This window comes from Pleurodeles waltl, chromosome 3_1 (genome assembly GCF_031143425.1).
Source record: "Pleurodeles waltl isolate 20211129_DDA chromosome 3_1, aPleWal1.hap1.20221129, whole genome shotgun sequence".
Taxonomy (NCBI): domain Eukaryota; kingdom Metazoa; phylum Chordata; class Amphibia; order Caudata; family Salamandridae; genus Pleurodeles; species Pleurodeles waltl.
Window position 1 is genome coordinate 831801223 of NC_090440.1, and position 12866 is coordinate 831814088.

At 46.0% G+C, this 12866-nt stretch overlaps 1 protein-coding gene across 1 annotated transcript in view; it reads left to right on the forward strand.

Annotated features, from left to right (window-relative positions):
• Positions 1 to 12866, forward strand: part of LOC138284670 (CD276 antigen homolog) — a 177267-nt gene that overhangs the window by 125490 nt on the left and 38911 nt on the right. The gene's annotated exons all lie outside the window — the stretch shown is intronic.

The window sequence follows — 12866 nt, forward strand, 5'->3', positions numbered from 1 at the left end:
TCCACTTGGTGAGGTTCCAGCTCCATGGACTCAGTTCCCTCAGGGCCTCTCTTCTCAGGAAGATGTCCTATCCCCTGTTTCTTTTGCTGTACAGAGGCTGCCCCCCACCCAGTCCTCTGGGCCATTATTCTAGGCTCCAAGAGAAAAGGCAAAACTTCCAAAAATTATTTTTCACTCTGTGCTCTTGTTTTCACACACAACAGTTTAAGGGTACCCAGCATGGCAGCATGGGCTGAGGTAGAACTCGAAACCCATGCAGATGACTCCAAATCTTTCCCTAGCAAACACTGTACTGGGATTGCACAGGAAACTACCACCTGTTTCAGGCCAGTAACCCCTCCCCAATCTGAAGTCACCATAGCCATGGGATGGACTTTAGTTACATTATCAGCATTGGTAACTGGATAAGTTTGTCCAGCCAAAACCTGTCCTGGGGAAATCAGTTTGTCACCATGGTGACACTGGCACCTGTATGCCTCAGAGCTTCTATTTTTGTCACATTTATTAAGAGCTGTTGCCTGTATTTTTGCATGTTAGGCGGCCAGGCAGCCAGTATGGCTTTATATCCACCCAACTCTCAGAGACTAGAGTATCTTCATTGTGAACACTGATTTGCTCTGGGCACACTGTTGATCCCACCTGGAGACTGGCTTTTCCAGTGCTAACTGGAGTAAAGTTAGTGGAATGCTTTTTGGGATAGGTCATGTCTCCAGTTTGGTGGCCATGCTGTTTACAGCTGTGACACCAGGCCTTCTTGGGATCAAAGGTTTTACCCTTATACCTATTTGTGGACTGTGAAGCGGCTCGTGCCCACCCTCCTGAGCAGGTTTTTGGGGCCCTTGAGAAGACTCTTCAGTTTTGTCCTTGGATGGCTCACCACCGTTCCCCTGGGGAGGCTTTGTGACCCTTTTCTTTTGGTCACCCCCTGTGGAAGTCTTGCTCACTCTTGTCTTAACCCAGTAGTCTGCCTCTTTCCCAATTATTGGGGAGAAATTGGACCTAGGTCTACCAGATGTTGATGCAACTTGTCATTGAAGCAGTTACTTAACAGATGTTCTTTCATAAATAAACTATACAGACCATTATAGTCATGCACTCCACTGCCAGTTTTCCAACCATCTAGTGTTTTCACTGAGTAATTAACAAAATCAACCCAGGACTGTCTCGAGGTTTTGTGAGCCCCCTTGAACCTAATTGTATACTCCTTAGTGGAGAATCCAAAGCCCTCAATCAGGGTAGCCTTCATGTGGTCATAGGATTTTGCATCTTTACCAGAGAGTGCGGGGAGTCTATCCCTACACTTACCAGTAAACAGTTCCCAAAGGAGAGCTCCCCAGTGAGATCTGTTTAACTTTCTGGTTGCACAAGCCATCTCAAAAGCTATGAAGCACTTGGTGACATCATCACCTTCTTCATATTTCAAAACAATCCCTTTGGGGATTTTTAGGATGTCAGTATTCTCTCTGACCCTATTTATGTTGCTGCCACCATGAATGGGTGTTAAACCCGTTTCTGCTTTCTTCCTTTTTATAGCCAGGAGCTGTTTCTCCAAAGCTAGTCTTTTGGCCATCCTTGCTAAAAGGATGTCCTCTTCATCGAGGGTGCCCTCAATGTTCCCAGAGGAACTGCACTCCCCAGTGGAAGATCCAGTGAGTACTATCTGTGGAGAAAGGGATCCTGGAACCCTGGCCTTCCTAGTTAGGGATCAGGAGATTGAACTTTCCCTCCTAACCTAACTCCTTCCCCATCTGAGGAGAGGTCTTCCTCCTCAGCAGGGTGGTACCTTGTTTAGTTTGCCAAGAGCTCCTGGAGCTTGACCTTGGTAGGGTTGGAACCTGTTTTGATTTCCTTCAACTTACAGAGTCCTTAACTCTGCCGTCCCTAGATATAGGTAAGGGGTGAGGTTGAGTTCCATCACCATCTCATCTGTGCTGCTCATTATGTTACTAAAGTGGGATTACTTTTTAGAACCTAAATTTTTTTTTTTTTTAATTATGATTTAGTTACTAGAAGTAAACTTAAAAAGAGATGCTAAAGGGGGATTATCCAAGGCCCTAGCAGGACTTTTACAAATTTGGAAAAATAATCAAAATTAAAAAATCAGTTTTCTAAAGGCAATTTTAGAATGTAGTTGTGTGATCAGGTAGTAGCCGAGTAGTCCAGCAAATGCAAAGTTGTAGACCCCACCGCTGATCCACCAATGTAGGAAGCTGGCTCTGTACACCCTAGATCTCATTTTGATACACTATATACAGAGTCCAGGGGTTCCCCAAGAGGCTTGACAGGGCAATAATAGATAATACTAATGCTCTATTTGTGGTAGTGTGGTCGAGCAGTTAGGCTTATCAGAGGGTAGTGTTAAGTCATTGAGTGTGTGTTTTCACTTAAGCATTTGTTGTACACACACAAGCAATAACTCCAGACCAATAGGTTTTTATATAGAAAAATATATTTTGTTTATTTCTAGAACCAAAGGATTCAGTTTGCAGGTAAGTACATTAAATGAAAGGTACTTTTACACTGTGTCCACTTTAAAAATAGCTTTTTGCCATTTTAAAGAAAACTGTATGTATTGTCAATTTGATTCAAAGTACTGAACGTACCTAAGCAATTTTCAACAGTCCCTAGGGGAGGAAAGTACAGTACAGATTTGGAGGTAAGTAATCAACTTACAGACTCCGTCTCCGGGGCATAGGTAGCCCAACATTGGGGGTTCAAGATAAACCCTAACACCCAGCACCAGCAACACAGGGCCGGTTAGGTGCAGAGGTCAAACAGGAACCAAAATAACGTGGGCGCCTATGGAGATGGGGGTACTCCGGTTCCGGTCTGCTTGCAGGTAAGTACCCGTATTATCGGAGGGTAGACCAGGGGGGTTTAGAGGAGCACTGGGGGGGCCCCAAGTAGGCACCAAACACGCATGCTCAGCGGTACAGGGCGGCCAGATGCAGGGTGAAAAAAGGGCGCCGGGTTCCCAATGGAACTCAATGGGGGGAAACTGGGGGGGTCACTTAGGTGCTGCAGGCAAGGCACAGGGGTAGTTCTCGGGCCAGCCACCATCTGGACAGGGAGGGCACCTACCTGCTGATCACTGGTGCACCGGTGGTCGGTCTCTCTCGAGTCGGGGGGCTGCAGGTGCAGTGCTTCTCCAGACATCAGAAATCTTCATCCCAGGCAGTCCCGGTCAAGGGGGTCCTCTGGATTCCCCCTGCAAGTGTCGTCGTGGAGGGGTGGAGCGGTCTGCCCAGGGTGGACATTTGGTCAGAATCGCCTGGAGGTCCTCTCTGGCTGGTTGGTTCCTCTGGATCCAGGCCAGGGGCGTCGGGTGCAGAGTAGTTTTGGGCTCACGCTTTTGGAGTGAGGTGGGAGTCCCTTTAAAGATGGTTACGTTTTCTTCTTGTTGTACAGGTCCGCTGTCCACAGGAATTTCTTGGTCCTCGGTGATGCAGGCAGTCCCCTGCAGGCTTTTCAGAGGTCGCTGGTCCTGTAAGACGCGTTGCTTCTTCTTTTGCAGCCTTTTGCCCCAGCTCTACCGGCCCATCTCCTGCTTCAGTGTCCGTTATTGTCTCCTCTTCTCTGCAGGGTTGTCAGCTCAGCAGTCCTCCTTTCTCGAGGTCGTCAGGAATCTAAATCTCTTGGTTCATGGAGCCCTTAAAAACGCCCCTAAATCTCATATTTGTGTTAGAGGGCAGTAGCCAATGGCTACCGGCCCTGAGGGTGGCTACACCCTCCTTGTGCCCCCTCCCTTTGGGGAGGGGGCACATTCCTATTGGTCCTAGCGGGAACGGGTGTCGTGGGGCCCCTGGGGGCACCTGCACTACCCATGCCACAGGCCCCACGACACCCGTTCCCGCCAGCCTGGTTCTGGCGGTAAAAACCGCCAGAAACAGGCTGGCGGGAAGGGGGTCGGAATCCCCATTCCTTGGGCCAGGGGAAAACCGGCGGGAAACCGCCGGTTCCCCTTTTCTGACCGCGGCTTTACCGCCGCGGTCAGAATGGCCACGGAAGCACCGCCAGTCTGTTGGCGGTGCTTCCGTGGCCGGCGACCCTGGCGGTCTAGGACCGCCAGGGTCGTAATGAGGCCCTAAATGTCCAACTCGAGGTGCACCATTGGTAGAACATTTTTGTGAATCAAATCATAAACCAGATGACATCTGGTGGTCTGTACTGGCAGTGGTACACTCTAAAGGAGATGGTCACCCAATAACCAGAAAATTATTGAGAATGGAGGCAAGACTCATAGAGACATACAGAACAGCCAGACAAGGCCTAAATGATATGGACAAACTTTGGTCCCTGATCTAGAGATTCTTTTTGCAATTTATCGAAAAACACTAGTAGGAATTGTACCGTATATCCTATGCCTCATTCAAACGTTGAAAAAAACCTTTCTGTCTTTCAACATTATGTAATAATAATTATAAATGCTAATTGATGGTTGTTCAGTGTAGCAGTAGGGAAAGTTGCGGAAGACATTGTAACGCGAAGGGTTAATTAGCTTGAACAGTGTAGATGAGCGTGATGCCTGCCGAAGCCAGAACAACGTGAAAGAAATTCACGATGTTCGCTTTCAAGCTTGTTTTCTTTTGACATTCCGTAGATAAACTCATTCGCAGCTGCATGTGTGAGAAACAGGCTGTAAAGGAGAGTCAGTCTCAGCCTTGAGAACGAGACCACGGTAAAAGATGGAATGAAAACAATGGCCAGGGAATGACAAGGCAGCCAAGAGACATGTACCGTTAACATACATAGCTAGAAAATACTGGAAGGGGGTAGAATCCAAGCTTCAGGTTATTTAAACACTGAAAGGTGGGTGAGGGAATTTTGAAGCTCACAGGTGGAGTTATGAAACTGTCATCTTCAGACCCAGTGCTGCCTCCCTGTTTTGCTGTTCCAAGACCGTGACGCTCGAGGGGGAGAGAGGTCCAAGCGGGCGGTAGAGGGCTTCCCAGCACTCGTGGACTAAGTGACTAAGTTAAGTTCCACCCAGGGATGAAAGGCTTTTCGTTTCTCTGCTCTATTATTATGATTGATTATTATATTTGCACTGTGTTTATAATCTGAGAAATTCAGCTCATTTATAGTTTTTTCCTGCTTTACTGAACATCGTAGTGTAAATCTGCCACAGTAATTGAAATGTGCATTTTAGTGTGCAGTAAATCAAAGCTTATCTGAAGTGTTCAACTCAACTCGTTAATATTCTGCTCCCTGAACATTGTAGTGTATCACATGTTTGTATGCAGTTATTCCAAGTTTATATCTGTCAATGAACTCTTGTATGCATAGATTCTCTCTGTAGTGTACTTATATATAATCACTCATGTAGATATTGTTTTTTTTATTTACTATTCTTACTCTGTCAATGAACTCTTTGCTCATTCATATACATAGATACTTTCTGTAGTGTACATATATATGAATAGGTGCTTTTGATTGGCTTTACTATAATTTCATATAAATGCAGGCATTTAGCACATTAACAATAGTGGAATAAGCATGGCAAATTTATTCATAATTTGCGTGTGGTCCTTCATCGAGCGTCCTTATTGACTTATACCGAACAGGTGGACCAGCCACCTGGATAGGACAATGGTCAATGCAGGTATTGTTCAAAGTAGAACATGAATGTAGATATTTCTTGTCAGTATACATTATAACAACCCAAGGGTTTTTGGAAATTGCCAAATATGGATCAATCTAAACATACTTTATGAAAATCTCTAGAATGAATGCTGTGGATAAGTAGGTGTACTGAGGTAATAATAATCGGGTATTCTGATCCAGAAATAACTTAAACGCTATTTAATCATAAAGAGACTGCATCTTTTACAATTGAATGAGTAGCTTCCATAGAGCCTTTACGTTACACAAATGAAGTTAATATTTGAGGGATGAAAATTACTCAACATGACAACCTGTGAGTGAATAGGGATAATGATTGCTTTCCCCCTTCGGTTACGTCTGGAGAAAGTACACCTAGAGTTTTAGCACAACATTACACAATCTAGAAAGTATAAACTCCAGTGAGATAAACATCCTTGAAAAGGTTGGGTGACCGTTCTAGTTCTGCGTGACAGTTGATGAGCAGTTTTACATTGTTATATTGATATACATAATGCCGCTATACACTTAGCGTGCATATGAATGGCATGTATATTTAACAGTTCCAAGATGGCGGCCACATTTTACAAAGTTTTCCCTATGCGCTTCTTGACAAAATGGGCGCATCACCGCAGCACATTCTAGTATAAGCGCGGTAGGTTTTTATAACCGTGGGTTGGCGTCTGCAAGCAATGTACATGGATTAGATCCTCTGAATTATTTAGCCTCTGTAACTCGAAGCGAATATGCCCGAGTGCATTATCCCCATACGCCAGTTGGATGACAGTTCTTGCAACCTTTTCAAGATACAAGGGACGATTAGTTAGTACAAATCCTCTGAATAAGGTAATAGCATAATGCTGAGGTATTTAATGTTTGTAGTCTGAACTTCTGAAAATGGTGTATATATAATGAGGAGTCAGAGTGTGGAAGTAACTAGAGCTGAAAACAAAAAGGTAAAGATATTGGAGTTACTTAATAGGAGATAATTTGTTTGGACACCATCTAGCTGACTGATAGACACAAGGAATTATGAATGGGTGAAAGGGTATATACCTGCTCCTTAATCACCAGAGCACGAGTATCATTTTGATATCTAGGAGATGTGGTGCATTTGATAACTCACAATGGGGATTCCACATTACTGATTCTTCTCTGAATTAGCATCTGTTTTTAAACCAGCATTTGTATGGTGGAGGAATAAAAAAAACGATTATAAAAACTGTTAAAAACAATTTATGTTTATGTTTAATAGGAATTGTTGTTTCCATTTGTCCTGATGAGGCCCACATATGAAAGGGCCGAAACGCGTCAACATTTGTGATAGATTGCGAGGGTGTAAGAAAGATTTACTGTACCTTCAAGGGCTGTAGAACACATTTCCTTATGACTTAGAATGAAAAGTCTACAGATTGTGAGATGTGTGTTTCTTAGAGTACAACCATTGTACAGATGTGGATTATTGTTTAATCGGTGGATATAACCACATTGTTTGCAAATTCAGGAGAGCAATGATATATTATCAAAATCCTGAACATCACAAGTTATATACATTTTTGAATTTGTGTTTTGTTTACTTGTATTGATGATGCTTGTTCTCAGTGATTTTTCGTCCTTTTTTCAAATTAATAAATAAATGATGACATTTATTTTCATTACCAATGGTGGATTCATAACCCCATTGTGTGTGAACTAAAGTGTTAGATTCTTTCCTACTAGTCGACCAATTTCATATTTGTTGCATTCTCGCTACCCAGGTCTAGTAGGGTTATAAGGGCAGACCTATTTCATTACTGTAGGTTTGTGCAGTCTGGGGCCAGGAACAAAGCCTGCCCTGGGTGGCGGTGCTTCACACCTTCCCCATGAAGGAACTGTAACACCAGGCAGTGAGCCTCTACGTTACAGTGCCCCAGGGCACTCCAGCTAGTGGAGATGCTCGCCCCCCAGACAAAGACCCACTTTTGGTAGCAAGTCCGGCGGAAAAGTTAGGGGTGGTCCTGGCTGAGGTGGTCCCTCGTTACTGTTTTCCCTAAGGTATCCAGAGCTGAGGTGACCCCCTCCCTGTAGAATCCTCCATCTTGGTTTGGAGGATCAGAGCCAATAGGAGTAAGAATGTGCCCCCTCCCCAAAGGGAGGAGACACAAGAAGGGTGTAGCCACCCTCAGGGACAGTAGCCATTGGCTACTGCCCTCTGACCCCTACAACACCCCTAAATCTTGTATTTAAGGGCTCCCTGAACCCAGCTAGTTAGATTCCTGATGACCTCAAGAAAGAAGGCTCCTGAGCTGAAAACCCCGCAGAGAAGAAAAGGAGACAACAACTGACTCTGCCCCACCCCTACTGGCTTGTCTCCTGCTTCAAAGAACCTGCAGAAGAAAAGCGATGCATCCTGCAGGTCCAGTGACCCCTGAAAAACCTCCAGAGGACTGCCTGCATCACAGAGGATCAAGAAACTCCAGTGGTCAGCGGCCCTATCCAAAAGAAAAGAAGAAGAAACTGCTTCTATAGGACTCCAACCTCACTCCAGAAGCGTGAGTCCTAACTATGCTGCACCCAATGCCCACAGCCGGAGTCCAGATGACCCAACCGACCAGAGAGGACCCCCAGGTGACAGCGACCAAGTGCCCACCATGGGTTTAACTCTGTCCCTCCACAACACCGTCTGCAAAGGGAATCCGAGGACCCCCCCTGACCGTGACTGGCGTCTGCCCTGGACAAAGATAACCAAGGACCCACTGCATCCGCAGCCCCTAGACCTTGGAGAAATTGATAGGTGGCCCTCTTCCCTGACCAAATGGTGGTGTACCCAAGAAACACCACCGGACCTTATCTGCAGTGCCTGAGTGACCCCCACGGTCCCTTCAGAGTTTCATTGGAAACGCAGCGCCTTATTTGCACCCTGCACCTGGCCGCCCCAGTGCCACCGAGGGTGTGGGATTGGTGCCTACTTGGGGCCCCACCAGTGCTCCTCTAACCCCCCTCCCGGTCGGCCCTCCGAGCCGTGGGTACTTACCTGCTGGTAGACCGAATTCCGAGTACCCCCTGTCTCCATAGAAGCCCATGTTAAAATTGCTCAACTTTGACCTCTGCACCCGGCCGACCCCGTGTTGCTGGTGGTGGGTGTTTGGGGTTAACTTGAACCCCCAACGACGGACTACCTATAACCCGGAGACTGGAACTGTAAGTCGTGTACTTACCTCTAAAATCATTCATTTTCTTCCCCCGGGAACTGAAAATGCACTAAGTACAGTGACCAACTTAGTATAGACATCAATGTAACTTTGTTTCACTTTAGTCAAGTGAATGGTTTTTAAGAAAACGGAATATCTGTTTGATAAGTACTTAGTTCAGAAGTAAATACTGTTGCAGGTGAGTCTTGTGGTCCTAATAATAAAGTAACAAAACAAAATTTTTCAATATAAAAACCTATTTGCCTGGAGTTAAGTCATTGAGCGTGTGTTTCTTCTATTGCTTGTGTGTGTACAACAAACGCCTAACACTACCCTCTGATAAGCTTAACTGCTCGACCACACTACCACAAGTAGTATTATATATTTTTGCCTCTAATGCTCTTTCAAGCCTCTGGGGAACCCCTGGACTCTGTGCACACTATATCTCATGTTGATAGAGTATATACAGGGCCAGCTTTCTACACATTGGCAAAAGTCTTAGAAATTAGTGAGGGCCCTAGGGGAGGGCCAAACCATATACTAAATAAGTGGAATGTGAGATACATTCCCCCACCCAAGGATGTGAAATCTTTAGAGGGGACCTGGAGGAGCTAGGAACCCCAAGAGGTGAGTGCCAGAGTGACCTTGTGCGACCAGGAGAGCAGAGGTAAGTACCTTTTTTTCCCCCAAAACCAACAGGAAGACTTTGGTCTGGGTCTTGAACAATCCTTTTCCTGACTGGAAGAACCCAAAGGTGGATTCTGACAGAAGAGAATCTGCAAAGGAAAGGGACCAAGGCCAGTTTGTGATGGAGTGTCCAGTCGTGTCAGGAGCCACTACCCACCTTTCTTTAGATGCAGGACCAGGTCGACGGGGACAAATTAGACTAGTTGTACAACGCTACACAGCTAAAAAGGAGTTCCTGAAACAATGCAAATGGTGTCCTACGTCGGCTGTCAAGTTGCAGTGGGTCAGTGGTGCTGAAGAACCACCAACAAGCCTTGGCAAATGCAAAAGAAGAAAAGGGCTATATGCAAGGCTGAAGAGGACCAGCCAGGTCCAGGGAACTCTACCAAAGAGGGGAGTCCGAAGGGACCCTCAGCAGTCGAGAGGGCCCACAGAAGCAGTCGCAGCCCCCACAGGCTACCTACTGGCAACAGGCACAGCAAGTCGCAGGGAGGCCCAGTCAGCACACCTGAAGAGGAGTCCCACATCGCTGGAGCAACAAATAGAAGACTATATACTTGACAGGAAGAAGTGCTGGTGGCCGGGGATACAGGGAGCCTGAAGATCCCTTGGAGCAGGAGCAAACAAGCCGTGGTAGCTTCAAGAGTCACAGTGGACATGGGCACTGTCCTGCAAGGAAAGGCAAAGGCTTATAGTCTCTCAAGTTGGACAGTGGGCAAAGAGGACCAAGCGAACCACTCCAGACCACCACCTGTGATGCAGGATCCACGCAGTTCAAGAGGAGTGCAGATCCACGCATCCAGTTGTTGTTGCTGTTGGTGTCTGCAGATATTCCAATGGAGATTTCTTTTTGCTTCTTGGGGCAGGATGAAGTCTTGCCAACCTCAGAGAATGCACAGTTGGGGGTATGTTGCAGTTACTGGGAGGAGCCAGGGAAACAATGTTGCACATCAGACTCTTCGCTGAAGTTGCAGACTGTTTGTTCCTGAAGAGTCCAGTTGTGGTTCCGGTGGCCTGATGAAGTAAATGATGCAGAGGAGTCCTGGTGGAATCTTGCATGTTGAATCTGAGGATCCACCCAAGAGGGAGACCCTAAATAGCACAGGAAGGGTGTTTGATCACCTAGCATGGTGACCACATATCAGGAGTGAGCTGTGATGTCTTCTACCTGACCTGGTCATTCAGATGCTCCCAGGGGCCTCTGCACATCTTGGTTTCAAGATGTCAGAAGCCACCAGCCACCTGGAGGAGTTCTGGGGACCACCCCGGGGGAAGTGATGAAAGGGAAGTGACCTCTCCCCTGTCCCTTTCTCCAGTTTTGCACCAGAGTAGTGACTGGGGGTCTTTGGGCTGGTGCAAACCGGTTTATGTATGGAGGGCACCAAATGAGACCCTTAAAAGCAAACCGGTGGCTTAGGTGTTACAAGGCTTGGGAGGGGTAGCCTCCCTATTTCCAAGGGAGAGGGTGTTACCTCTCTCTCCTACAGGAAAACCTTTGTTCTGCCTTCCTCTACCTGAGCTGGTCAAGTAGCAGGAGGGCAGAAACCTAGGAGCAAAACTGGGGGGTCATATAAAGAGCCCCCCCCCCCCGAGTCCATGTACTCATACGACCAATATTGGCAACAGTATTGGGGTATGATTCCACATGTTGGCAACTCCGAACCTGGACATGTTTGGTAGCAATTATGTAGCTGGACACAGGTCCAGTTCATGGGTAAAATTGTCTCTCCGCACGTAAGAGGTCCTGTGCAATGGAGCTGGAGTTTATAGGGGCACTTCTGTTCATGCAGGGGTGCACTCACACACAGGGACCTGCACCCTGCCCTCTGGGCTAGGAAGGCCTACCATACGAGTGACTTACCTGTTGTGAAAGGGTACATGCACCTTTTCATGCACCCTTCTAAGGGGGCACCAGTATGCAGAATGTGGGGTGTGCAAAGTACTAGGAAACCACATTTAGAAGGAGAGAGCACAATCACTGGGCTCCCGGTTAGCAGGATCCCAGGGAAAACAGTCAAAGCAGACTGACAGCAGGCAAAAAAGTGGGGGTAAACATGCCAAGAAAAGTGACTTTCCTACACTGGTCTCAAATGGCCTTGGGGTGCATCAAGGAATAATCACGGCATGCATTGGAGTCGTATTCCAACCATAGGTACCACAGGCAAATCACATGTGGGTCTGTTGCAAACAAATGAATGTAACGGACCACAGGGTGTCAACACTGCCAATTGGGAGTTGACATATTCCCTTGCACACTAGTTTTAGAATTTTCTTATCTTTGAGGGGTAACTCCTGAACCACGTCTGTTGGCGCAGAAAGAAAGGAACTGATGTAAGCATGGGTGGTGCCTACATGTACACACACGTCACATCCGGTGCAGACCGATGTCTGTGAGGACTCGCCATTGCCACCTGTCGGTACTTAGGGTTATTACTGAAGATTTTCTGGATCCATTCTCACGCCTTGCGGTTATTTTAAAGGTAATGAATCTGTGGTTAGAAGTCTCTATCAGATAACACTTTATTTGAAACAAAATAAATTATTAGCGCTCATTCACACTCTTATTACTACAGTGCAAATTTTGTATTCCAACTCATTAAAAACCTTTGTTGGGAACAGGGGGAATATCGAACGCCGCTTTTGGTCTTTTCTTTCATAAGTCATGGACTCGGATCCAGTTTAAAAATGCTATTAATTAAGGTCAATCTGCATACGTATTTGGTATTAACTGTGCTTTGCAAATTGAAGTCTATTATACTGTATACTTGTGTGAAATATTAGTAAATATGCTCCTGAATATTTACGACCAACACAGCACAACAACCAAATTTGCTGCACTGCGTGGTGTGTATGTGATAGAGAGAGCAGGACAGCACCATGCTAAGATATGGTGCTCCCCTCTTTCCAAGTGCTAGTGCACAATAAGCCTACCTAGCACAACACAACTTTGCACAGTAGTGCAAAGATGTGTACATGAGGTAGCACAGGTTTTGCCGTGGAAGAGTACAGTTTAAAAGTCTATAAATCAGATAACCTTTAAAACTTTTTTTCCCCACTTTGCAAGCGTGCTGTACTGTACATACACAAAGTGTGTAAATTTGGAGAAAAAAAAAAAACGTCTCATTTGCTCCTGCCTTAAGGAAGCGGGTTTTTGGCAACAAATGTTAGTACATAAAACGGTGCGTGAAAACCATGGGTGGTAGCATGGGAAAATCCATGTACCGCCATCCGTACTCCCTCTTCACGTAAAGTAATGCAAAGAAGCACAAAGTGCAAATAAACTTTTGCAATGGGAAGTAAATAATTAATCGACACTTTATGCAAAGTGAACCAAAAGTGGAACAAACCGTCACAAAGAGAAGGTGCCAGATTTATCACCACTTTATACAGTCATTTGCAAGTGAGCTT